General features: G+C 38.6%; 1 protein-coding gene across 3 annotated transcripts in view; it reads left to right on the plus strand.

Moving 5' to 3' along the window:
* Positions 1-1377: 1377 nt before the first annotated feature.
* Positions 1378-26866, plus strand: part of rab27b (RAB27B, member RAS oncogene family) — a 53311-nt gene continuing 27822 nt past the window's right edge. Inside the window, exon 1 of one of the 3 annotated variants that reach the window (XM_088071099.1) lies at positions 1378-1712. The gene's annotated coding sequence lies outside the window, so the exon portion shown is untranslated. Of the gene's footprint in view, positions 1713-23491; positions 23730-26866 lie in introns of those variants that run through there. The other 2 variants (XM_042509536.2, XM_042509537.2) reach the window with 2 other exon arrangements.

Genomic DNA, 26866 nt, shown 5'->3' on the forward strand with positions numbered 1-26866 from the left:
AATTAAGACTGCTTGCATTGGTTGTGATGCTTATTTAAATTTTATGATAGATACAGCATGTGATTATTCCTAAACAAAACATCTCTCTCTCTCTCACTCACACACACACTCATAAAATAACTTAAAATATTCAGTTAAACATCAAATGATGTTCAGGTATGATTGTTTACAGGTTTTTCTGTTTACACTGTGAGCAATAATAAAAGTTTTTTTTCATTTTATTTTATTTATTTTAGTAACAATATGGTATAATGAATGAATGGTTAAAATTCAGATAAAATGTTAAAAATATTATGTCTGTTTGTTTTGTGTTTTCTTGTCTTTTTGTTTGGGAGGTATTTGTATAAGCCTCTGACTTCTGACCTCTTCTTACACATTTTTAAATTTTTATTCATTTGGATCTTTGGCACTTTTTAATTGTGCACAAATAAACTGTACTATACTATCCAAAAATATGAGATAAAAAGTGAAAATGATGTATGGGGAATCTTACCGTATTACCCCACTCTCCAGTCTTAATCTTAATCTTATTTTATTTCACATGAAATCATGAGTCTAATATCATAATGTCACAGCTTTTTTTCTCGCCAATGTATGATTTTAACATTATGGTTTTACAATATTTTTCCTAGTAATGTTAGGATTTAATCTCGTAATATGCCAGCTTTATTCTCGTAAATTTCCAAGTTTTTTTAATCATAATATTGCAATTTCTTTCCTTGAAATTACATTATTCAAGTAATATTATGACTTTCTTCTCAAAATGTAACTTGGCCCTCAGATAGATTTTAAATAGCATGCATAGCCTGCCGCACAGTATCTGTTGATCAGCAAAACTTTGCATTTTCTCCATTTTTTTTTCTTTTCTCACTCATGGCAGGATGTTAACAGAGTTTGTAGAAATGCACCAAGTTGGAGCGACATGGGCAGAACTAGTGTGTTTTCATAAAGATACAATAAACATGCAAATAAACAAAGAAAGAAGCATAACAGAGTGGACAGCGAGGGCCACCACTTTCAGGAGCGGTGAATACTTTTGTCTAACTTAGATGTGATTTTTTTTTTTTTTACTTTTTGAAAATGTATTATTATTATCGGTTTTTATTTATTTAATTTTTTTTACAATTAACTTGAACTTTTTTGCAATGTGAGAAGCACCTGGCCCCTCAATTTTTTTTTTCACATGGTTTAATCTGGTGCCCATTCAAAAAACTTTGGACACCTCTGAGGTGAACTGTCCCTTTGATTAAAAAAATGCGATTGTTCCAAATTTAACATTTATGGCAAGAAAATCTGTGCTCGTTAAATAACACTCAGGATAAAATTATGAAACAAAAAGTACTTCATTGGAGGCAAATAATCGCCGGTTTGACCTCTTCGAAATCCGACTTTCCGAGGAGTCCCTGAATGCGTCAGGAGCGTCAAACCTCCACCCCTCGAGGAAGCCGAGCGACATCCATCAGGCTGGTCGCACTCGCAGCTTCGCTCGAGCTCTCTGCACGCTGCACCCCAACAAACACTTCACAGAGCCGCCACGTCGAGCTCTGGGCAGCTTCGGTGATCTCCGCGCGGATTTTTCTCTCCATCCGGACTGTGGGAGAGATGCGACGTCTCGGAGGAGGAGGAGGAGACGAACTGGCCAGGCAGCAGCAGCAGCAGCAGCAGACACCTGCGAGGAGGATCTGAGTTTGTTTCTATCACGTCAAAGAAAGGTAAGAAGCAAAGACACGAGAAAGACACGTTTCTCGATCATGCTCCGGGCTCGGGGTGCAGATTTGTTGGTTGTTTTTTGGTGCTTTTTCGTGTTACTTTCCAGCATCGGTGGAGAGCAGGCGGTATGAGTCATAGCCCGGCGCAGGGCTGCTGCTGGAGGAGCAGCTGAGGAGCAAAGTGTCTGCAGCCTCCAAAGCCACAGTCATTTCTGAGCATGCAAAGCGCTGCACCTCAGATCCGTTTAGGCAAATTACTCTTTGTGTGTGTGTGTGTGTGTGTGTGTGTGTGTGTGTGTGTGTGTGTGTGTACGTGATCTGACGTGTTTGCAGTTTGAGCGCGTGGGTGTGCATGCACCTGGCAAGACTTGTTGGAGTGTATGCCAATGAAATTTGGATAAATTGTTACAAAAAATGAGGTGTGACATCTCATAAGTGAAATTTGTCAGGTCAAGTTTGTGGACATCCTTGTTTAAATTTGGTTTGGGGAGATTTTTTTTTGTTGTTGTTGGTTTGGTTTAGGGATTGACAGATTATCGGCCTGGACAATATTTAGGGCCGATATTTGGCAGTTTGTCGGTTATCTGTATCAGTGTTTTATTTTAACAATTGCTGATAAAATTAATCAATTAAAAAGTGCAAAGACAGTGTGAGCATGGGAGGAACTCTTACTTTAAAAAAACATCAAGAAGCTGTTTTTATTAATAGATTTTTGTTTAAATTTTCTTTGATTTCATAAAACAAGGTGCAGGGAACTTGCTGTATGTGCTTTGGACAGTTTTGAGTTTTGACTCGCTTAAAGCATTTAAACAAAGTTTTGTGTTGGAGTTTGTTATATTCTAAATTCAAAACATTTACAGAAAGATTTTCACTTTTATTGTTAATGCATATCACTTTCATATATCGGTTATCAGTCTCATTAATTACTTATAACCGGCAGCGGCCCTGAAAAACCAATATTGGTTGACCTCTAGTCTGGTTTGTGCACCTTAGTCCCAATGCAGGGAAATTATTACAACATGCAATTATATTTTAGATGAAAGTGTTTCCAGCTTTGTGGCAACAATTTGTTTTTGACTCTTTCCTGTTGCAGAATGCACTAGTGGTCTCCTTGTAGTTGTTTTGTGTCTCTTTGTAGCCATTTTTACCTTCTTGTGGTTATTTTGTGTCTCTTCTTGTTTTGTTTTTTTTTGTTTCTTTGAAATAATTTTTGTGTTGCTTTGTAGTCTTGCTGTGTTGTGTCTATTGGTGGTTGTTTTGTGTCTTCTTGTAGTCTCTTTGAGTCAGTTTTGTATCTTGAAACAAGACAGTTGAAATAATTTGAAGCCATTTTGTATCTTTTGATTGTTTTATATGTTGCTTTGTTGACATTTTGCATCTCATTGTGGTCATTTTGACTCTCCTTCAGGTTGGTACCTGTTAATTTCAGTGAAATTTTGCAGGTGAAGGCCAGGGTGGCCCTGACACTTGGGGCCCCTGGGCCTGTGCCCAGTAGAAATGCTAATATGAGGTCAAAATAACACCTGTGGAACATTACATCAAATGTATTTCAAACTGCACAGCTAATTTGATCAAACTGATTTAGTTTTTGAGGATGAAATTTGCTGAATGAAGACACCTGGGTGTTTGTAGCTGTCGTTTATTTGTTTACATTTACATTGCGTCCTGCTGCTTTGGCTGTTGGCAGAGGTGTGAGGGACGAATGTTTTCTGTTTGGAGCACATTGTCTCGACTTTGCTTGTCCTGATTTGCATGTGGTTAAACCTCGGTAGGGTACACATGCACCCAGCCTGGTAATGCCATAGAAACACATCTCTCTATGAGATTTTCTGACTTGCTTGCTGCGGTTTTTACCGTAAACTGCTCAGCGAGGTGTCTCGCTGAATGACACATAATATTTCAGATTCCCACCCATGAGAAGCTCCTCTGCTCCTGTGACAGTAATGAGCATCTGCCTCCGTCCCATAGGCAGATTCGGGGTATTTGTTGACTCATAAATCAGTTTGTAAACAAAGATGGAAGGAGCAGAGGTAATTAGTGGAAGCAGCCTTTATTGGTTTGGTAATGCACTCGGTGTCCCCTGAGCTGTTGGCTGCTTTATTGTTTCACGTCTCCAGTATCAGTCCAAGGTTGATGCCTCACTGATGGACTCATAATGGAAATTACAGATTACCTTTGGCTCGTGGGGTTGTTCTGCTGGTATTATTGTACACCGACGGCCTTGGCTTCCTGAAAATCGCTATTCATTTGTTGAAATTACATGAAAAGATGATTTAATCAACAAAAAAATAAGCAAAAGCAGGAGATTTGTGGCTGCAGCAGATGCACGGTGACAAATGTTTTACTTCTCTCATGTCTCTGTCACTGTCTGCAGCTGTGCCTGATGCATTTGTGTCCTCTGAGATTTGGGCAAAACCACTTGGTTTATTGCATGAATATATTTTTTTTCCTATTACTTTTAATTATTTCTACATATTGGGGTCCCTAAACAGTCTTGAAATTGCTGCCACCCACGCGCCGAGCACACAGATGCAGCTAATCAGACAGATGTCAGCGAGAGTCTGCATTGCCAAAGCCACCAAAGCACTATTTTGGAGTGCATGAATCACCAAAAACCGGTTGATTAAACTTTGCTGAAGACATTAACTACAGCGCTGCTAAATGCATCAGTCAACAAATGCTGTCATTTAAATCCTAATCAGGACAATCTGCAGGACTCGCTTTACCTTGTTAATATGGACTTCAAAACTGTTTTGAAATGCAACCTAATGGAAGACATATGGTTAAAAAAAATGGCATTAATTGTTAATTCTGTCTATATTCTGAGGTTACAGAGGAGATATAGCAGATATATCACTCATAGCCTGATTTATAGAACATTTTATTCCTGAAAACATAGCGGAAATTGATGTTTAGCTTTGTTTTGTTTTTGTCCATCCAGCAAAAGACACACTGACATTAGAGCAGGACACAATAAAATGTTTTAAAAAAGCAGTTTTTATTGTCCTTATGTAGCATCATTCATCAGTAAAACATGTCTAAATTGCGTCAAATATTTTTTTGAAAACATGCTCTACCAAACGGTTAATTTGGCCGTTTATTGTAAAGATAGTGAAGCTAACCCATTGTTATTAAAATTGAAGAAAAAAAATTAAAAGATCTTTCATTATTATTAAATGATACAGTCAAAAAAAGCATCACTAATTTTAAGGCAGGCCTAAAGTCTGCTTTGCAAGTTGTAGGTAGAATAAAATGATTATTGCATTTGCATTGTTTCGAGAAAGTCTTTAAATATGAACAGAATTTCATACCGCAGATTTTCTTTTTCTCTGAGCGACCCCTTAGGTCCTCCTCCTCCTCCTCCTCCTCCTCCTCCTCCCTGCTCTGCCTGCCACCTCCTCTTCCTGCAGAGGGTCTCTGATTGATAGCAATCTGACTGAGATAACAATAACCTGGAGTCGCAGTCAAACTGTTTGCACACACTCAGGCCTGTGGACCTTTCTTGCCATTGTAATTTAGTTTTCATGAGGCGGATCAGCAGTTTCCATGGCGATGCCTGAAAATCCAGTTGTACTTTTGAGGTTGATCCGGAGAGAATCGCAGCCTGTGAGAATACAGGTCGGATGTGTTGCTGTGATGATTCTCGGTGACCTTTTAACTCTGGGACGGCTCTCCCTAACCAGAGTGCCCTTTTCTTCGTCCTCTCTGTCTTTCTCTGTTTCTGTCACCGCCTCCTCCGCCTCCTGCCACCCACCTGCAGCGTATTGACCAGAACCAGCAGGATTCAGCCTTCCTAAGATGATTAATGCATAGATAAGATTGCCACCTGATAGCGAGAGCCCGACTGCAGTAGCACTCCAAGGCGAGCGCGGCGTGTGTGCCTCCCCTGATTGGCTGTCGGCAGAATTGAGTTTTAGTGACAGAAATGTTTCTTGGCAGCCACAGTCTGGTTGAGTTGAGGCTCGAGAGCCGGTTGGAGCCAAAGAACCAGACTGTGACGAGTTCCCCGGAGACAGCGCTTCTCAAAGGCACCGAATTATAGCTGGCATTTTCAACCCACACTGAAGCAGCAAGGATCAATATCCTTTATAGCCCGTTATGAATGGATCACATGACTACATGTATGTGAATGGGGTCGCCTTTAGTGATGAATCGCCAGACTTCGGCAACGCTGCTGCTCCCCTCGGATCTGCAGAGCTTGATAGCGTCTTTCAGCTCATTGTTTTGTGTGTTTTTCCAGCTGCAACATCTTTTGCTAAATTCTCACTGCTGTCATCAGCAGCAGAAAGCCGTGGATTTCGGTACAAAAACTCTGATGAACCGACTACACTCCCTGATGAGCAGCAAACAAACAGTTTTTCTGCTTTTCCACAAACATCAAACTGGTTGTGTTCTGGGAAGTTGTTCTTCCAACTTGGTTGTTGCAGAGTAATTTAGTATAATTAGTGTAATTTTCAGTTGACTTTATGAATAAAGAAGTTGATGGGATCTTGCTGTATATGATGTTGAACATTTCAGTTTTAAAAGCATTTAAACAAAGTTTTTCATTAAAGTTTGTAATATTCCAAACTCTAAGTACTGACAGAGAGATTTACATTTTTATTGTAAATTCATATCCCTTCCAGATATCTGTTATCGGTCTCATTAAGTACTAATAATAGGTGTCTCTATAGGCCCTAAAAAACCAGCATCCGTCAACCCCCTAGTGAAGATATTCTGCTTAAATTCAAACTTTGGTAAAGTAGACTAAATATCTTTAGTTTTTGAACTGTTTTTGTCATTATTAATATGCACGTTACACAAAACATTACTGACATGAAAATGAGCTGCAGCTGTATTTGTAATCATCGTTTTCGTCTCCCTGTAGTGGTTGTGCTTTGGTGTGAGGATGGAGGTGGTGTGACACATTCAGGTTAACGATTTGATCTCAAGTGTCTCGCACGGTTCAGCCGGTCGGTTTGGATAATTCGCAGTCGGATAAGCAGGAGAGGAGGTGAGGAATGGAGAGATTTAAACGATTTATGGTGACAACTGTACGGACACTCAGAAGTTCAACACATGGAATAAAACTGTTGAGCAAAGTTAATGCAAAATTTCCAAAAGCTTTTGTTGGTTCAGTGATATCCTCGATATTTCTGAATTGTAATAACCTGTTGGTAAACATATTTGATAACAACCTGACTGAGGAGATGATGATGATAATAATAATAATAATAATAATAATCATCATCATTATTTGTATAGCACCTTTCAGTAAAAGTAAGTTAAATAAGGATAAAAATTTAGTGCACAGAATGCATAACATAAAATTAATAAAATAAAACCCACTGACATTATAAATAAAATAAGTGTAAAAATAGAGGATATAAAATGCATAAACTCAAGGAAAATACAGCATCTTACAGATGTGCAGCAGTACGCGAGTGCAAAGCAGAATGCAAAGCAGTTAAAGAGATGAGGCTTGCAGAAATCAGCCACTTCTTAAAATCACTAATTAAAACCTATTTTTGTAGACTTGCTTTTATGTGATGTTGTCTATTTTTAGTTCATCTATTTTAGTTTGTCTTTTAGATTATCTTTTCATTATGTGTTATCAGTACATACGATACTGCACCTTTTGTCCTCTGAGGTCAAAATGACCCCGCTTGGTTTGACTGTGTTACACCTTTAGTTGTGAGCACATATTTTTCCCTTTATTTTGGAATTTAGGGCCAATAGACCTTGTGTACATAAGTATAACAAACATATTTTGTCAGTGAAAGATTTAAGGACAACACAAGGGTTAAATGCTCCTCAACACCCAACTGATGAACATTTTCGCAATTCTGGAGTTTTTGCAAGTGCAGTGCTTAAAATAAGTGGCGGAGTAATATTTTCAGTGATGAGGAAGGTGTGCTGTCGTGCAGATTTGATCTAAACGTCTTGTTGACCAGTCAGATTGCTCGGTTGGAACTACTTTTTGTATAATGCAGGATCGATAATGAGGGCTGTTCTTTGGGACAGTAAATCAGCTCGGCAGCACATTCTCTCCCCTCAGCTGCCACTTTTATCCTCACTCATAAATACCGTGGATTACAGCTTGTCATGACGGGGAACTCCTCGCAGTGTAGTGCTGTTTTAATACTTGTGATTTATAAACAGCACAGGCGCACTGTCCTCTGAGGCGTCTGTGATAGATAGATGCTGTTTGTCTTTGACATCAAATCAGACATCAGGACACAAATGCAACTGCGTACGTGAAGCTGTCATATTGAGCGAGTTTTATTTTCTTTTTATGAATAATTAAAAAGTAATTATTTGATATTTAACAGCTAATAAAATTGAGCAGAAAGACGAGAATTGTAAACTACAGTATTCTCTGAGTGAGACACCCTGCTCTTGAAAAATAGTGTTTAAATTAAATTTTCAAGAAGAAATGACAAAAAAATGAGTGTGAGCATTTACTGCTTAACCTCATTGTTACATTCAAGTTAACTGAATATCTTTGGGTTTTTGACTGTTTGTCAAACAAATTAGGACATTTGATGGGCCTGCTATGGGCTTGAGGAAATTTTGGTTGGCATTTCTACAACTCTCTTACTGCTAAAAATAAATTTAAAAATAATTGAGAAAATAAATTATCTATCAAATTGCCATAAGTTGCACAAGTCTTTCAGTCTTAATCATAATCTTGGTATGTAGTTGGTGAGTGGATGGAAGTCGTTCAGTACGTTTACATGATATTAGAAAAGTCGAATTATTGTGTTTTAAAATACATGTAAACATGTTAGTCCCACAACACCGGCATGGAAGCTAAGCTAAGTCCTGCTGTCAACGTTGCCGTAGCAAAACATACTTTAGCCACCTAAAAAAAACAAAATCTAATAAATGTATACTATATTTGAATATTTGCTCCTCTTTACCTTCCATAACAGCAGATGGAGGCAGCGGCAGACCAGCAGCTCAGCCTCTCAGTGATTAAAATGAAAAAAGTCTGGTGTTTTTGATATAACGGCCTCAAATCCCTGCTGGTAAGGGCTGTTTTGGTGTTCATGACAGGGCAGTTTTCTACCCTGAAGTTATTGTAAATAAAACAGTTATGATTGCAATTTGGTCTATATCACAGTCTGTATGAATAAAATAGGTTTATTGAAATTAAATGCCCGAATCGAGCTCTGAAATTAGCTGGTCTTAACTGTGCACAGCGTGCTGACTGAGTGGTCACACTGGGCTGGTCTTTGAAGCCGAACTTCTGTGTGTATGTAACAGGTTGTATGTTGCTGTGTTGATTAATAATCTGTGTAACTGAAAATGTTATTAAATTCTTGATAGAGGGATGAAAGCATCTGATCAACAAGGGAGCCAGGGACGGAGATCAGTTTTAGATGAACTGAGCATGAATTAATAAGCTGAAAAGTAATGAGATCTATATATCATTGCCAAGAACGCACCATGGGACCAAACACAGTCTGTGCTTGTTTGTCTCTTTTCCATCTTTCATTCATTCTCTCTTTGCTTCTGTCTGTTTTTCATGGAGTAGATTCTGCTATTTGCCCCTGGAAATTTGCAAGATGAAAATGATTCAGTCTCTTTTTCTTTCTGTCGCCTGACAAATAGTAAAATGTTTTTTTTTGTAAATGCTTTTGCATCAATCAATTGCAGAGGTGTGGGCATCTGTGCAGCATTTGTAATGTCCTCTGGTTCTGGGGGAAACCTTGACATTTAGATTTCTCTGCACAATATTTATTTTTTTTCCTTGCCACTCTCTACACTTTGACAGACAGGAGTCGGGCGAGGGCAGAGTGATCCTCTATTACACTGCTGCCTTGACATTTTGTGATTTGGTACCATCCTTTTTTCTTTTTTTTTTTTACTGTTCCTCGCCACACCGTAGGAGGAAAAGGTTTCTGTTTTAGCCCTACAGAGGGACATTTCTGCAGAGCTGGATTCATATTTTCAGAAGTAAATGAGCCTGGTGGAAGAAAATGGGCACAAAATGTAAAATATCACTTCATCAAGAACTGGCTCTGAGTTTTAACTGGACTTTCTCCATTGGCTAGAATTTGCGTAGAAGAAATTAGATGCAAATGCATAGGACAGTAATATGTGTGGAGCTTAATCAGAACACAGCAGAATCAGCACAACACAGAATATTTTATCACTTCCAGATTGGAGGTTTAATTCTCTAGAGAACTGAAGTAATGTTGCTGGGATGTGAAAGCGTACTGGTTCCCAAACTATGATTCGTGTACAGCTGATGTACACAATCTCCCTTTTGTGGTACGCAGATGAATCTCCAAAATATAAAGTTTTGACTTCCATGCAGTATTTTTGTTTCAGCTTGTTAGGTAGTCACAAACATGAAAGTAGCATGCACATACATCCATGATTAGTAACAAGCTTACCTGTGATGGTATGAGACCAAGTGGATGTAAAATCAGTAGTTTAAAATCAATGCGATTGTAGCTCCAAACAGGAAGTGGGTGGTACCGTGACGGTGATACTTGGAGAGCTTTATGCCGAGTAAAAAGTTTACTAAAACATTCACTAGTGGTGCCATGGATTGTACCAGATTCCAGATTATTTTAATAAATCTACTTTAGTTTGTCTTTTAATTCATATTTTAATTTATTCTGTCTTGATTGTGTTTAATTCTATTATTAGTACTATTATTTCCGTGTTTAGTGCTTATATTCTTTGAATTGTATTTACTGGAATTGGTATGGGTTGTAATTGTGATTTTTGCTGTGTAATTGTTTGTATGTTTTGCTTGGCCTTAGTTCAGCATTATTGTTTGGCTCTTCAAGTTATTTTGCCTCTGCAAGAAGCCCCTCTTGCTTATGCTTTGCCTTGTTTGTCAAAATAATTTGACTTTTTCTGACATCGTGTAAATGCATTGATTGTCACGGTTGCCTCCCAAATGAAGGCGTTAACACTAGCAGGGTGTGCAAGTCCAGTTACTCGAAGCAATACACGAACGTGGGGATTAAAATTTCACTTCCTTGAGCAAGGTGCTAACACCAGGTTGGAGGTTCAGTTCCCTAAAAAGCCTGAGCTGCAAAGATTCCTTTTCTTTTTTTTCCCCTTTTTTTATTTGGGTGATCAATAACACTTAAAATATCAGAATCAGAATCAGGTTTTGCACATAGAAGGAATTTCACTTGGTGTTTTGGTACAGAACAGTTAGAATTTAGGAAGAATAAAAATAATAACTTCAATTACCATAAGGTGTAACATAACATTATAGAAGCGATATAAAAATATTAAATGAAAAATAGAATATAAAGAACTAAATAATTATGTGCAAATTAGTTGATTGTTGAAGATGTTGATTAACAGAAATTTAACAGAGACTATTGCATAAATTATTTATCATTTATATGTCAAGCATGAGGATTTTGAGTATTTGCTTTGTGTTTCTGCTTCACTTTAGGTCTTGCATCACTTAATCAGGCAAAACAGTTTTTATTTATTCCTTTTAGATGTGCTTTGGGAACTTATGACAGGCCTCTCATTAGTCCTCTGATAGATCAGTGTACAGCATGAACTGAGCATGTTTTAGTGATAATTGACTGTTTTTGAGGAGTGTTTATTTGTCAGTTTCTCTGCTGTAAAAGGAGGCCGCAGATTAGAAACTAATCGCAGTTTATTAATAATGAATTTAACCAGCAGCAGTAGATGTACTGTAGTCGCAGAAATGTGTTTGCGCATGTTGTTTTATTCCCAAATGTTATATCTTCGCCCTTTGGGTGAATGTGATCCAGGGTGCGTGTATGAGGCTGTGCTATTGAGGTAGATATGGATCTAAATATTTCAAGATAAAAAATAAGTTGTGAGGACAATAATGCGTTTAAAGTCTTTTGTGTGATTTATGCAGGCTTTGAGTAGAGAGAAGTCTGTAGTAGCTGCTTGGCCAAATTATGAAATTGAAAATGCCATAGACTAAAAATGTATGACTTCATGAAAGCCCATTCCCGAGTGAGTGCTGCCACTTCAAATTAAAAGCAGTCTTTTCAATTTAAAAGCCTTATAGTGTTTCATACATGGTCCAACCATATACTAGGGTTTTTGTTTAAATAATGAAACATGGAACATGATTTTTCCTTTATTTACATTATGCTTTATATTATGATTCAATAAAATGTCTTCATATGCTGATTTCAACCATGTTTCATGCCCACATACTGCTGTCAAACCTGACCATCATACCAAATTAAAAATCACAGACTCACTTCATTAAATGAATCCTGAATGAGATAATAACTATTTATTATAAAATCATAAAATGCTCTACCTGCCTCAATAATCCAACAGCTGGCTATTTGTGGTTATACGCCTCAGAAATTTTATTTGTATTCAACCGTAAAACTCCCTGATAAAAGCTCCCTTTTAAATTTTTATTGGAGATCAACCGTGTCAGACGTCTTCTCCTTTTTAAAGTTCTGAGGGTTTAGAGGTTTTCATGTTGCTCGTGTCGATCCCTCATCTCCCCTCGCTCGCTGTGAGGAGCGTGCTTGATGTACGTCAGAAGTCCCTGCACGGCTCATCATAGGGACGGCTTCAAGGGAAAAACTGTGCTAGTTTGAAAACAAGCGAACCCAAAGAGAGCTGAGTAAGAGAGAGGAAAGAGGGAAGAGGCAGGGATGAATGAGAGGAGAACAAGGGAACGAGAGCACAGAGAGAAAGAGAGATGAGGGAAAAAAGGGAGAGTAAGGCCTGCACTGAATAGAAAAAACGCTTCGAAGCTTCATTCATAACACTGATATTTGAATTCTGCATTTATTGCATGTCTGTAAATTCAGTTTAAACGTGGTATTTCTGCACAGTTGCACATAGAGATTAGGCTACATTAATATTATTAGTTTTATAGCATTTGTGGATTTAGATTCCAGTGGTGGCTCTGACTCATGATCCAAATATTTCTAATAAATCAGAGCGTTGGAAAGTCCAAATTAGGACAGGGGTGTATGGTAAATGATGGTTTTGGTGTGTGGCACACCCGCCTTCGTGCATCGCCAATCAGTGAGTTTTCTCCATTCTGCAGGTTTTCTTCAGTCGACTCAATACAAAGCACACAAAATGTTAACAGACGGTATATTCTCAAACCCATTTTCCTTTTTTCTATTTTATCAAACGAAGACTTTTCCATCGCAGAACTTTTTTTTTTTTAAATTTCGGGGTCCTTGTTACCAGGTTAGAGCCGCCACACTGACGTTGTGAGCAGCATAGCAGCACATTGAGTCTTTCTGTTTTTTTTTTTTTCGTGTGATGTGCAGAACATTAAGGTGTAACTGAGATGTCTGTTGCTTTTTATGGAGTCAGTTCTGAGTGTAAACCATGCGTATAAGACACAGAAAGGGATGGAGGGAGGTTTAATGCGTGAGAAAAGAGGGAGTGATGAAGATGAGAGAAAAAAGAGAAAAAGCAGAGAGAGGGAGGAAAGGCTAGTTGCCTGGTGACGGAGGCAGGAGGAGAGAGAAGGTGAAGAAAGGAGAGAAAACGAGGAGGAGGAGGAGGAGAGGTGTGGAGTTGTTTTCCAAGTGCAAAAGAGTTACTGGTCACGATGCCACATCTGCTGCTGCCATCCCTCCCACTGCGCTCTCTTCTCGCTATCTCAGAGGACGCAGACGAGGTGTCGACTCTCCATTTTAACATGTTGAATGATTTATGCTTTTAATTGTTGTAATGAGGGCGTGATTTTAAACTGGCAGATCAAATCACATTTATAGCTTTTTTAAGGCCCTCATTTATGAAACAAACATAGAACAGAATACTGGGTATATGGTCGTTTCCAGCTCGGCATTCAGAGGATACGATCAAACTTCACGCCAGGTCTCAGCTTGTGGACGCAAGTTTGAGTCAGTGTGGATTTGTGGTGCTGCAAAGTAATCTGTCTGAGTCAGAGATTTGTGATTAGACCGTAGTCTGAATGGCATCTAAGTATTAGCAGCCACATATTATTTGCTTAAAAATATATAGTAGTCTAAATGTAAGAAAATATTATATTTTGTCGTGGGGTGAAGAATTGACTAATTAGTTTGTGATCAGTTCATTTAGAGCTATCAGATCAGATCAGTCGATTAGGTTAGAGGAGCAGCTGTTGTAGAGGCGAGTGAAAGCAAACTTTAAGACCCAGCGCTGCACCACGGCGTTTACGATTTTCATGGGAATGCAGCTGGTTTCATCTAGAGCTGTGTCAAAAAATGATGGACAACATTAAAATGAGATAGCCGTTATTCTGAGAAATAGTCTATTTCGACTTTTCGAAATACTTTTCACTGCACCTGGCGTTCTGCTGCTCCGTCTGTGCCCAGAGTATGCTCTGCACTCCGGGAGTGTGGATCTCTGATTAAGTAAACTGAGGAATATATATTCCTCCAGCTCCCTTCTTCCTCTTTCCCTCCTCTTACATCTTTTCATCTTTCCTCTTTTCTTGCTCAGACTCCTTCTCCCCCTGTTCCTCCTCCCATTCTCCTTCTCTGTATCTTTTGCCCTCCTCTGCTGTGTTGTTTTCTCCTCCTCCTCCTCCTCCTCCTCATTTGGGGACTCATGACTTGTACACTGAGCTTCAGCTGATGTGACTTTATTAAAGGTCAAACAGAGGCGTCTCTTTTTCTGTCACTTACATAAATAGCATCAGCAGGGAGTTTGTGAAATACGAGAAACAATAAAATCCTCTGAAAAATCACACAAACGCAGCAGATAATGCAAGACAACTCAGTCCTTTTCCACAGTCAGCACTTTTCAAAACAGATGTGACAAAGTGCTTCACAAGACAGATTAAAGCAGATACAAGAAGCAAAAGTAAAAACAAGCTTACTATTAAAACAGAACTTACAAATATTAATATAGTAATAAAACATAGAGGAAAAACAAGGTGTTTAAAACATACAAATACATAATTATTTAAAAATATATTAAAACAATCACCAGAAATGTTTTTGTCACTGTATGTTAATGCAAACATCGAAAGGTTATTATTTTGTGAATATTGTAGAATTTTATGTTTCTTTACAACAACTCTGTGGTGATTAGGTTTAGGTACAAAAAACACTTGGCGAGGAAAAGATCATGTTTTGGCTTGAAATACCTGCTTTTTGAAGGAGTCATTTTCAAAAAGCACGGATTTTCACGAATCATTTTTGCAAGACACATGTTGCAGTACAAAATAACTGCTTTTTGTGGCACTATTCTCAGGTGGGAAATAAAAAGATTGGTTGCTAAAATACATACACTTTTAGTGATGACACAGTAATGACTCGCTAAAAACGAACAATTTTTGTTGTTTGTTGGCCTTGGTGTGCAGCTTGGCAGGTGTCTTGCCTCAGCATCATTTCATCCACCATCCCCTCCACCCCCCTCCTGACAGAGTCAGCTCATAAAATAAGTTTGCAGAATGGTTTGCAGAAACATACAATGCTTCACATTTTCCTCTGGCAACTGGGCCGAAAATATACACGCATAGTGCAAAATGTATACAAGAGAAAATATTCAAAACACTTATGTTTGCCTCCTTCTGAGCTGTCCCCTATACATCTGTTCTTCATTATGACAGTTAAATGCTTACACACACACACACACACACACACACACACACACACACACACACACACACATGTTCAGGCAATCTGCTGGAGGCTGGAGACTCATACATTTTTAAACTGCAGTGTCGTCAGCTTGCTCTTTTCTCTCTTCATCCTCTGTCTCTTCTCCTTCTTCACCTTCTGTGTTTTTTCCTTCCTAAGTGAAAGGTCTCATGTTGTCTTTTTGACCAATGATTTAATAACCGTCCAACCTGACAACTTTTTGTGTTCGCATATTGACGTCAACATACGTAAGTTGTAGCCCGTAGCAATTCAGTAGGGGTTGGCATCATACAGTCTGCACACATCAAACTTGATGTTGCACCCATGATTATTAATATCCGTGTCGCAGAGTGTAGCTGCACTAAACTTACTGGAATACTAAAATCCCACAGTCTGCAGGAGGCTTAAAACACAGCCAAAATCATTCCCGAACCTTAACCAAGTTGTTTCTGTGCCGTAGCCTAACCAAACTTTACCCGAAACATTGTGACATTGGGGTAATTAAGAGTACTGTCCGCAGTTGAAATGCTAAGCAGTTCTAGGGTCTAGATGCATGTTTGTAGGTGTTACTTTTGGTTGCAATGCCAAAAGCTTTTGATGGAATTGCAGCTTAACTGTGCCACATGAATGTGAATTAAAACCCCGTCCAAAAATCCTCTGTTGGTGGACAGAAGTAAAACACTTGGCTGTGGGTGCACCCTTATCTTAAAAACTTCTTATCAATCCTGAAGAGAGTTTTCTTACTGATCAGATGGAGCTTGTAATGTAACTAAAACTGTATTAGTTTAGTTATTAAGGGATGCTTAAGTGCTAAATTCATCAGAAATGTTGAGGATAACGGCACACAGTAGTATATTTCTAGTTTTGTTTTTTCTCTCAAATAACTCTTTTCTTACTTTGGAATGAAAGTCTTTAAACATGGTTAATTTTAGCTCATTAAAAGTCAAATAAAAGCATTTTTTTTTTATTTGAATGATTTGATTTTTTTTGTTCTCACAAACTGTCTCATACAATAAGTGTGTCATTCATCTTCATGAATTGATTTCCTGTTGAATGGGGCTGCAACGTTAATCTAAACTGGATTGTAGTCATTACATCAGCGACTTCCATTTCTGCTGACTCGCCGACATCGCCACAGTCTGTGACATTATGACATTATGATCAGCAGTCGAGCCATAATGGTCTCCATTGTGCTGGCTGTGAGCGCTCGCTGAGTCACATTTTGCCACGGCACGCCTCGACAATTCATACCTGTTCTTCTCGGTTTGAGAGAAGCTGTTTTGTTTGGACTCAGTGTGTTGGTCTCATGTAGGATGTCCAATTGCAGTGGTGAGGTAACCAAGTGTTTGTAACGTCAATATTAGTGTCTGTCTTTTCATATGAATCAAAGAAATATCAACCCTCATAGAGGTAAAGTCACCAAAGTGTTTAAAATTAATTAATGTCAGTCTTTCCGCTCTTTGGTGAGATGTTTCTGTCGGAACCGAAGTGATTGGGTTGGAATTGTATGTGGTTGTTATTAGCAATGTTCATTTACCAAAAATTTCTAGCTCCGGCGTGATCTCCCTCCAGACGGCTAACTTTCAGCTTTTTAGACTAATAAAAACACAAAAGAAACCCACAAAATTCTAAGAAAAGTAATATTCTTTCACCCATTTTCCTTATAAAGCAGAGAAATACAACGTTACACCTTATGAATTAAACTTACTCTCGGGTCATGGAAGACTGACGAGGCTTAAGTGCCTCATTAACTCATCATAAAACATTCAAACTTAACAAAATAAAACTCGCCCAAACCGTTTTAGTTGCTCTTGCAAATAATCCAGTTAGTAAATTGACTGTTCCAATAATCATCAGCGATTTGCTCAAAATAAATCTTTAATTCACAAAGATGTAAACAAAAAAACCCAAAACATGCCGTTATTCCTCACAGTCTCTCTGCATGCAGGCTGCCTGCTGTTTACAGTCCTGTAACTTCTCCCTCTACTGCTAGGTGTCACTGTTTTTTTCAGCTCAGCCGCCTGTTCCACCAGTAGCAACTAGAGACTGAGCTCTGGTGGTGCGTGCTGTGCACCGCATGCCGTGAGTTTAATAGAAAGATGGTATTGAAAAACATACCTTTCGGATTTCTAAATACCCTGGTATACATTAATACTGTGATAAAAGCCAGGCCAATTATTCATCCCGCAATTTAAACTGCAGCTGAGGGTGGAAAAAAGAACTCATGAAAAGAACTCATAAAAGATTAAAAAAAACTTAACGTAACAGGTGTGTGTTGCGCTTTAGTGGTGTCATACGTACTTATCAAATCATTAATTTCTGATTGTAATTGTAAATGTAATTTCTGATGTTGGAGGGATTGTTGCATTTCTTATGTTAAAAGTTTTCTTAACACAAGAAAGGAGTTATTCCTGCTTTTTCTCCTGTTTGTAAGTAGCATTGGGGTTTGAACTGATGACCTTTCACTTACAAGCTGTGGAGCTCTCAGGAGAAAGGCTCTGTTGTTGTGTTCTGCTGAGTGTGTGTCCCTGGATAAACGGTTTTAAACAGGAGAAGACACTCTGTCAGTGTTTTTAACTGGTCTGCAGTAGAAACTGCATGACTGAGCCATTATTTTCCACCTGAGACTTCTGCTGGTGCTGCTGCAGATGAGCTGAGCTGAATCAAGAAGACATCCTTAGATTTTGGCAGTTTATTTAGATCTAATTTTCAGGTAATTTTCTTGCACATTTATTCATTGTTAAGATACTCATTGCCCTCCCCCTCATGTTTTTGAAAGAATCAAGACAATTTGCTCAAATTTCTAAGGGTTAAATAATTTGCTTATAGTAATCATATACAGTTACTAATACAGTTTTATATACCTACCTACCTGCTGCATGCACATTTAAATACTGATGAAAAAAAGGAAGTAATTTTCTCTCCTCAAAACGTGAGACAAACAAGATGCTGCAGTGAAACTTGGTGTTCGTCACGCTGTGGTAAAACAACGAGAAACAGCGAGGATGGAGACAGACACCTAATGCGAGCAGCGAAAGCACCTGTCAGGTGGACTGAAAATGATTGGGTCATAATGCTCATTTAATGAAGGAGCCGTGCAGTATTCTGAAACCGTCAATAGACTTCATTAAAGAGCAAAGCTGCTCATTTTCATCAGCTTATCTGGGGCTGGGTCACAGGGGCAGAGCCTGAGCAATACTCGAGACAAATACTCCTCCTGTGGACCCCGAGGCGTTCCCAGGCCAGATGAGATATAATATAAAATTCCTCGAGTGTATTTTAGGTCAACTTTAGGGCCTCCAACCACTCAGATGTGCCCGGGAAAACCCGCAATCCCGATCAGATGCTTGAAGTACCTCAATTTTTTGAATTAATCGACTAATTTTTTTTCTCTGCTGCACTTTCATTTGGTTTGTGCACAAACATCTTAATTTATAAAGTGGTTATCTTATAATAGTAGTGAAGTAAAAAGTGCAATATTTCCCTCTGAAGAATTATGGAGTAGAAGTGGCATGGGATAAAAATAGTCAAGTAACGCAAACGTTCTTCAGAGTTGTACTTTACTCACAGTAACTGAAATTACAGTAATCAGGATCAATACACCGAGTATAGATAGATAGATAGATAGATAGATAGATAGATATACTTTATTGATCTCAAAACTGAGAAATTGGGGTGTAGCAGCGCCATGCAGTAACAACAAGAGAATAAAGAGCACATATTATTAGCCCTGAAACTTTATAACCCAGTCATTATAATTACTCTAAAATATTTTCTTAAGTTGATTAACCTATTGATACCTGGAAGTGGCTTAATTTCTTTCAAAAACACAGGAAGAAGGCAACACGCAACTTGAGAAAAAATGACCAAAAAATTAGTAAGAAATTAGGGAAATATACAAGAAAATTACCACACAAAAAAGAAAGATAAAGAACATTTGCTCTGGTTTAAAGGGTTGAATGTGAAAAATATGTGTGTTTTGCCACACGTCTGGAAGTGTGAGGTAAATTTTTATTTTTTAATTTTTTTATTTTTGCTTTCTCCCCCAGTAATTTTCTTTTTCAATTTTTAGGCAATTTTTTGTTAAGTTGCTCATCGCTCTTCCACATTTTGAACTAAATCAAGACGATTTTCTCAGGTTTTTAAGGGTTAAATGTGAGAACTATGTGTGTTTTGCTACACGTCTGAAAGTGAGAGGTAAACTCTAACTGGCAGATGAGGACGAGAGGAGATGTCTTTTCAGCAGGTCGAGTTTTTTTATGTCCTGTGTCAGGCTGTTAGCTTTTTACTATCAGCAGTTATGTAGTATGGTTACACACACACACACACACACACACACACACAAAAAGATGCACAACACTCCACTATTACGCTCTGTTGTCAAAATTGATGGCAGCGATTACCGTCGTATGACCAGTGGACCCTGTTTAACTGTCGCCAGCTGTGTGTGTGTGTGTGTGTGTGTGCGTGTGTGTGTGTGTGTGCGCGTGTGTGTGTGTGTGTGTGTGTGTGTGTGTGTGTGTGTGTGTGTGTGTGTGGGAGTGTGTGTGTGAGCGCTCGCACTCTACGTGAACTAATTTCCATCTCTGTGTCAGTGTCTTGTTCTGTACTAGTGAGACCCATCCAATGTATTAACACTATTAATTTTTCAGCACTTCTCTCTGGTTCACTGGGAATTGTGGGAATTGCTGTCCCCGACTCGGAGCATGTTTATGCGATTCGGTTTGAACCTCGTTGCCCTTTTGACATTCAGCCAATGGGGGTTGAGGGATTGTTTTCCGAGCGTCTCTGCTGCTCTCGGGGGCAGAGTTTGATGCCACTGTTGATGCTGATTTGGTGGAATATTTTTTCTTTCCGTAGCGTAGAGTAAATAAAATATATTCCACCTCGGTGATGTGAGCAGTCGTGTTGTCCCAGTGAATCCATTGTTTGCTCCAGCGGCCCTTCATGCCTCTGCCTGGACTCGCTGCATTTTCCTATTAAACAAATCATGTGGAACACAATGAAAGACCAAACTATCTGCGACATGGAGTGACGTCACTGTCCCGCTGACGCTGCCATTTTGGCCCTAATAATATTCCCTCAGTGACACACAGACCAGATCGCCGCTGTTTCAGTGAATTATGCTTTTTACTGTGCAGACTTTTTGACAAATGAAAAGTTAATAATGGCGATAAATGTTTGTTTTTTTGTGAGGAGCTTTGTGCATGATGAGAAAAGATAAACTAGCTGAGATGTGGTTTGAGGTGTTTTCTGCTTTTCTGAATCACTTGTGGGCTGACTGTAACTTTCATAGTTGAAGTCAACATAGTGAACAGCCAAATCCGATTCAACCGCCATAATTCTGAGTCAAGTACAGCTCGATCTTTTCATAAATTTGTATGGATGAATCTGTGCTGATTCACAGGTGAAGGCCTGAATTACTCTTAAACAGTTCACTTATTTTTCTTATGATGTAGCTTATTTATGTCCTTTGCCCAAAGGGGGGAATGAATAACATCGGTGTGTCGGCTTAGAATTAAAAAATCCCTATTTCGGACGGTGGTTGTGGAGAACGGTGGACGCACAAAGTTCAGGACCTTTGCATCCAGACTTTCGTCTTAGGTTAAAGAAATAATGCACTTAGGTTAAGGTTAGGGGAAGATCTTAATTTCAGTTAAATGACTGTAATAAAAGATTTAAAAAATGTTGTAGTCATTTTAAATTGATAGCATATTTTAGAAGATTGCGCTCAGTATCAACATTTTTGCAACTTGCCCAGTATGTTACTTAGGATACCTTTCCTCATTATATTAATAAAAAAACATATTTTTTTCTGCAGTACATTTCCTTTAAAACATATTTGCTGTTTTATAGTAGTTGTATGTAAATGTAGTTTTAGGGGACGAGGCTCCGTCTGGATAAATAATCATAAGCCACCACAGGACAGAAAATTCTGCATAAGGAGAGAAATTGTCTTTTCTGAACATCCAGTTCAGGTCTGCTGTCAATCACAAGAAAAAAAACAACGGAGAGGAAAGAAAAGATTCTGATATAACAGAATATTGTCTCCTGCTGTCAGTGTTTCCTCGCAGAGCCGGCAATAGATCTTGTTTTGTCATGGTAACTGTAGGTGTTGTGGTACGGTGGCCTTTAAAGGCCTAAAGGTCACCAACACGAGCTGCATGATGCTTCAGCGCCTGGACACATGTCGACTCCAAACCAGCTGAAAGGGACAGGAGATATTTTCTTTTTAATTATTTAAGCGTTTCCAACCATATCGGCACAATACACACTTTTTTATAATTTATCTTACACAAAGTCAGACTGAGTAATGCTTTCTGAGGAGGGACGACTGAAATTTATTGTATTTTAAATTTAAATATTAACTTAAAGCTTGTGAGTTTCTGGTTAACTGAAGTGTGAAGGAAGGAGAGGAGAAGGAAGAAAGAGTGAGAGGCAGAGTTTTGCTCAGAGCGTTGTATCCTTTCACCCTCCCTCCCTCTGCTTTGCTGGTGTCTCGTTGTGTTATCGTCACTTTGGATGATTGACGTTTCTAATGAAGCTGTCACGGCTGCCGGCCAGCCGAAGACACACGGCTGCTACGATGTCGCTCAGACAAGACTGTGACACGGACAAGCAGATTGTATCTCTGCTGTGGAAGCAGTAATAATCTCATTGGCTGTGGTAAATATCTGTGGGCGGAGCCAATGAATTGTAATTTTCTTGTTAAATGTTGTCTAAACACATAAGCAGTCACACAAGAACTTAAAAAACACTGTAAAAATTACACAACCATAATTCAAATCAGGAAGAATAAGAATATACAGGACTTTTATAGAAACAGTGCTGGATACATAAACAATAATTTAATGAAATCTAACATAATCCTTAAAAAATATTCACTCAAACTGTGATGTAATAGTGAAATCAGCCAGGAGATGCAATAGACACAGAAATTGTGAAAAACAATTAATTTCAACACAGTTCTCTTTTCACGTTTTTTTGACAAGTGTTTTCTAACATTTATAAAGTGTTTAGAAAGAAATCACTGATCTTGCTTTACACTTTAAGGTGTCCTGCATTGCCAGGACAAAAAGTGGCACCCATACAGACAGACGGACAAACTATTTTCCCCGTACGTTTTATGTTTCAATTTTAATTAATTCACAATTCATTCTGAAGTAGTGGAGTAGAATTGACGCATAAAATAAAAATGCACTTCCTCCATTCAAGAATTTACCTGGGGCTGTCTTTATCTTTTCTTACCTACTTCCTGTTTTACTACTGCTAGCTACACACACACACACACACACACACACACACACACACACACCTGAGGCTGGTCTGCATTTACTAACTGATAAGGCTCTGTGTGTGTGTGTGTGTGTGTGTGTGTGTGTGTGTGTGTGTGTGTGTGTGTGTGTGTTACAGTAGCTCGGCCCCACCCTCTCATGAAGCCAGAGGAACAGAGACGGAGAGAAGCAGAATTTAGCAGACAAGGAAAAGAAAAAAAGCACAAAGATAGAAAACCTCAAAACCACATCTGGACCTCAGTAGGTAACAATCCAGTTAACCAGTCAGCTAACCAGTTAGCCGACTGGCAACCAGTCAGCTACTGGTTGAAAATTGTAGGCAGCACTTTAATTTTTCTGACAGACTTTGATTAGTTTATTGTTTAGTAGCTGTAAACCAGCAACAGCTTTTTTTACCTTACATTTTTGAAAATTATGTTTTAAATCCACAATTTTCCTGCAATTTGTTGAACATTTCTTGCCTAGTTGCTCATTGCCCAGGTTTTTGGAAGAAGTCACACCAATATTTTTGAATATGGTTTTTCCCTTGCTTTTTTTTTTAGCCTAGATTTTTTTTCTTGATCATTTAAAAATATTTATTCTTAATCTAAAAATTTGCAATTTGTATTTGTGGAACATTTGTTCATTTGTTTTTCCCTAACTTTTTTTCCACCCTAGAAATTTTCCCCTCGCTTTTTAAAAATAATTTTCTAAATCCACAAATTTTTAAATAGAGTTTTAAATAATTCTGAAAGCAGCACAAGAAAAGCAATGTTGCTTCTGGTCTCAAAGGGTTAACTTAGTTTTTTTTGTGTGTGTAGTCAGTTTCTTAGTCAGTCCTCCATTCAGTTGTGACAGGAATCCAGTCAGCAGGTCGACCTCCGAGACAGTCAGCAAGTCAGAGCCATTAAACCAGTCATCCATCTGTCCCTGCAGCCAGGCAGCGAGTCAGGTGGTCGCTGAGGGGAGTGGCTCTCCGCTCTGCTGCCTCCAGCTGAATGGCAGTCAGTCATCCAGTGATCCAGCCTCCCACTCGCTCGCTCCGTCACTCCGACACTCAGTCAGTCAGTCAGCCGGTCGGTCTGTGGGTGTAGATGCAGGGCTGCTGGTCAGCTGCTCTGGACGGCTTGTATCTCCCTCTGGATCTCACACTGTTCAATCAGCTGAGGAGCCACTGAGAGGTAAGGAGCTCAGCAGGATGTTTGTTTGGTTAATTTGCACTTTCCGGAGCCGACTTTTGCATGTGACAGGCTGCAGGGTGATCTGGGAGAGACAGCCAGGATCTGTGTGCACATGTGCAGACAAAAAAAAACTCCAAAAAGAAGAGTTTTTAAATGCAGTTGTGTTGCTGTGGAATGTGATCACACCCTTTTCTACATGTCGATAACTGTTACCGTGTTGTTGCGCTCAGCTGCATCATCCAGGCCGCTTGTTATCTGGGCTCTGAGTTTTGGCCGACCGGCGAAGAGGCAAGCTGGTCATGAATTTCACTCATGGATCTCATGATATTGGTGATGTGATGAAGGAAAGCAGGAGGCTCACAGCTGTTGTTGTTGTCTCCTAAAACTTGTGTAAATAAGTGGTGATTTTAGTGTCAACTTAAGTAACCAGTTTGACTCCTAGTTGTCTGTTATTTGAGGAAAACTTTCTCTTGTATCACTGGAGCTGAGGAGCAGCTGTACCAGCCCTGCGAAACATGGATAGGCATAATTTGTGGTGTGCCCAAATGCCTTTCACAAGCTATTTAACCCTGTGAAACCTGAGGAAACTGAGTGATTTATTAAAAAATAATTTTTAAAAAAGGACCATCTTGGCAAGTAATGTCCCACAAATTGTGATTAGTAAAAGGTGACCAAAAAATGGCCCGGAAATTAGTTGTACAAAGGGGGAAGATTATTAAAATAAAATAAAAAAAAGAAAAGAAAAAAAGAAGTAAACTAAAGTAAAAGTTTTTTCAGGTAATTTTCTTGGAACTTTTTACTAATTTCTGGCTAATATTTTAGCCATCTGAGTTGCTAGTTGCCTTTTTCCTAGTCTTTGAGAGAAATCTAGACAATTTTCTCAGGTTTCAAAGGATTAATTGTATGAAATTGTATTTTCAGCCTTTGAAGAAAAAAAATAATAATAAAAACCAATAAATGTACAGCTGACTTAGTTCTCCTGTCAGGTTTCTTTGATGTTGGGTGTATTTAATTATCACCCAGGGCGCACTTTTTCATTTCATCAGACGCTTTTTGAATGTGACGTGTGAACTGGACTTGAAGTCTAATATTGTGCGATAGGAGCCTCGTGTGCTGTGCAGAAGAAAAACAAAGCTTTGTTTAAACAGTATTATCTTAAAACAGGTTTAACTGCAGAGGGGAAATAGTGTCATTTAAAGCCTGGAGAAAACTGGAGTTAGCTGCAGGCTTCTTTGGATGCAAAAGTGTTTATGTGGCATTTCTTTGTAATGAGAAATGTTTGTTGCTGCTACTTTTGTATCAGGGACATTTCCTCTTTTATGATTTATAACCAAGGAGATTCTGAGGTAAATATTTGACTCGGGCATGCATGCATAATGGTGAAAACACTGAAGCCATTTTGAAAATTACATGAGTGAGTTTGCCTCTAGTATGTGAAACCCCCTGCGGTGAAAAAACACTGAAACATGTAAATATTAATGTCTCGCTCTTTCTCTTTGAGGCACAAAAAAAAAGAAATAAAAAATTGCATTTTCTCAATGTTAAAAGGACAGTTCACCCCCATATCCAAAATATGTAATTTTCCTCCTACCTGTAGTGCTTTATATATATATATTTTTTTTTAAAAAAAACTCAACATCTCTTTCCAAAAGTTACACCACAAACTACTAACCTGCCATGCATACTCCAGCGTTTTCTGTTGTTTTTGCCGATTTGTGTACACGTGGATCGTTCTCACAACGATCATATAGAGCAACTTTTTTAAGAATGGCGGAAGGAAAGACTTTTCCAATTTTAGTAGGGCCGTTGTCATCTAAACGTGTACCAATATTCTGAAAAATAGCACTTAGAAAGGACTAATTTTGTTTTGTTATATTTCAAGCAAAGCTTACTTTCTTAATTATAAGGTGCTCACACATTGAACACATTGTTATTCTTGGCCAACAAAATGTTAAAGCTTTTTTCTGTCAATGAAAGGTAGACGTGACAAACCAGTGCAGTAGCCGAACTGTCAGCTTTAATTTTGGTATCAAACAACAAGATTCATGTAGCTGAAATAATTCCTATGAATTGTGAGAAGTCATTCACTGCACTCATCATCTCCTCTCTGTCCTCTCTGTATCTGTATTTAAAGAGTCAGGCATGTGACATATTGGAGGTGTCCAACTCCCTTCTGTCTATTCATAGTGGAGGACAGAGACGTGTGTGTGTGTGTGTGTCTGCGCGTGTGTGTGTGTGAAAGCATTGTATAGTGGATTTTTTTGCTGTCTAAAATCTTAACTCAGCACTGACAGGACCTTATCACCATGAATATATAACATGTAAAGCAGTATATTAAGAAACATGCAGCACAGTCACAGTAAGAGGATGTAGCAGGCGGCTGAGTTAGTCTGAAACTAAATGGACGTAAAATTGTGAATAAATTTAAGCCTCCACTGAAATCTGATAAAGTACTTAAAATCTGCAGTGTTTTCTTCTCTAAGAAATGAATTAATAAGTTAGAACGTTCTGCAGTATCAGCATTGAGACTGTGAGTATTTGTGGCTTTGTTTGCCTGGAATCGGGTTTTAGTTTGTCATCGATGATGTGGTGTGTAAACCATTTCCTGTGGGTAGTAAGTATAGTGTAGTGTTATGAGCAGCACGTCAACATCAACAGCTTTGCATCTACAGCAGAGCTGTCACTGATTCTGTTTTATGGAAGTAAATAATAGTTGTGAGAATTTGAATCATTTGGTTGCAACTGAATATTGTATAAGTATATCATGAGTGTCGGAATATTTATATTAAACGTCCAAATCTCATTCGACTGACTTGATTTTCTCTTTAGTCGTGTAATAGAATAGAAATACTTTATTTTTCCAGTGAGGGAAATTGTTAAAGCTCTAAGGGTAGTTTCAGCTCGTAGTGGCCCAACGGTGAAATTTCACCGACATGTGATGCCCTATGGCCCAAAAAGACTTTTCCTATTGACTTTCACGGTGAAAGAGACATCTGTAAATCAGTGAATAGATTTATTTCAGCATCAAAACCACTGTGAAATGACTGATTTCACTGTCAGGATTTGATCCATTGGGTCTGGTAAGTCCTGGAGAGCAGTTGAAGCATTTTTTTCTGCATGCACCACTGAGCATCTCT

This window comes from Plectropomus leopardus, chromosome 20, assembly GCF_026936395.1.
Source record: "Plectropomus leopardus strain MGB_pleo_1.0 chromosome 20, ASM2693639v1, whole genome shotgun sequence".
Classification (NCBI taxonomy): Eukaryota; Metazoa; Chordata; class Actinopteri; order Perciformes; family Serranidae; genus Plectropomus; species Plectropomus leopardus.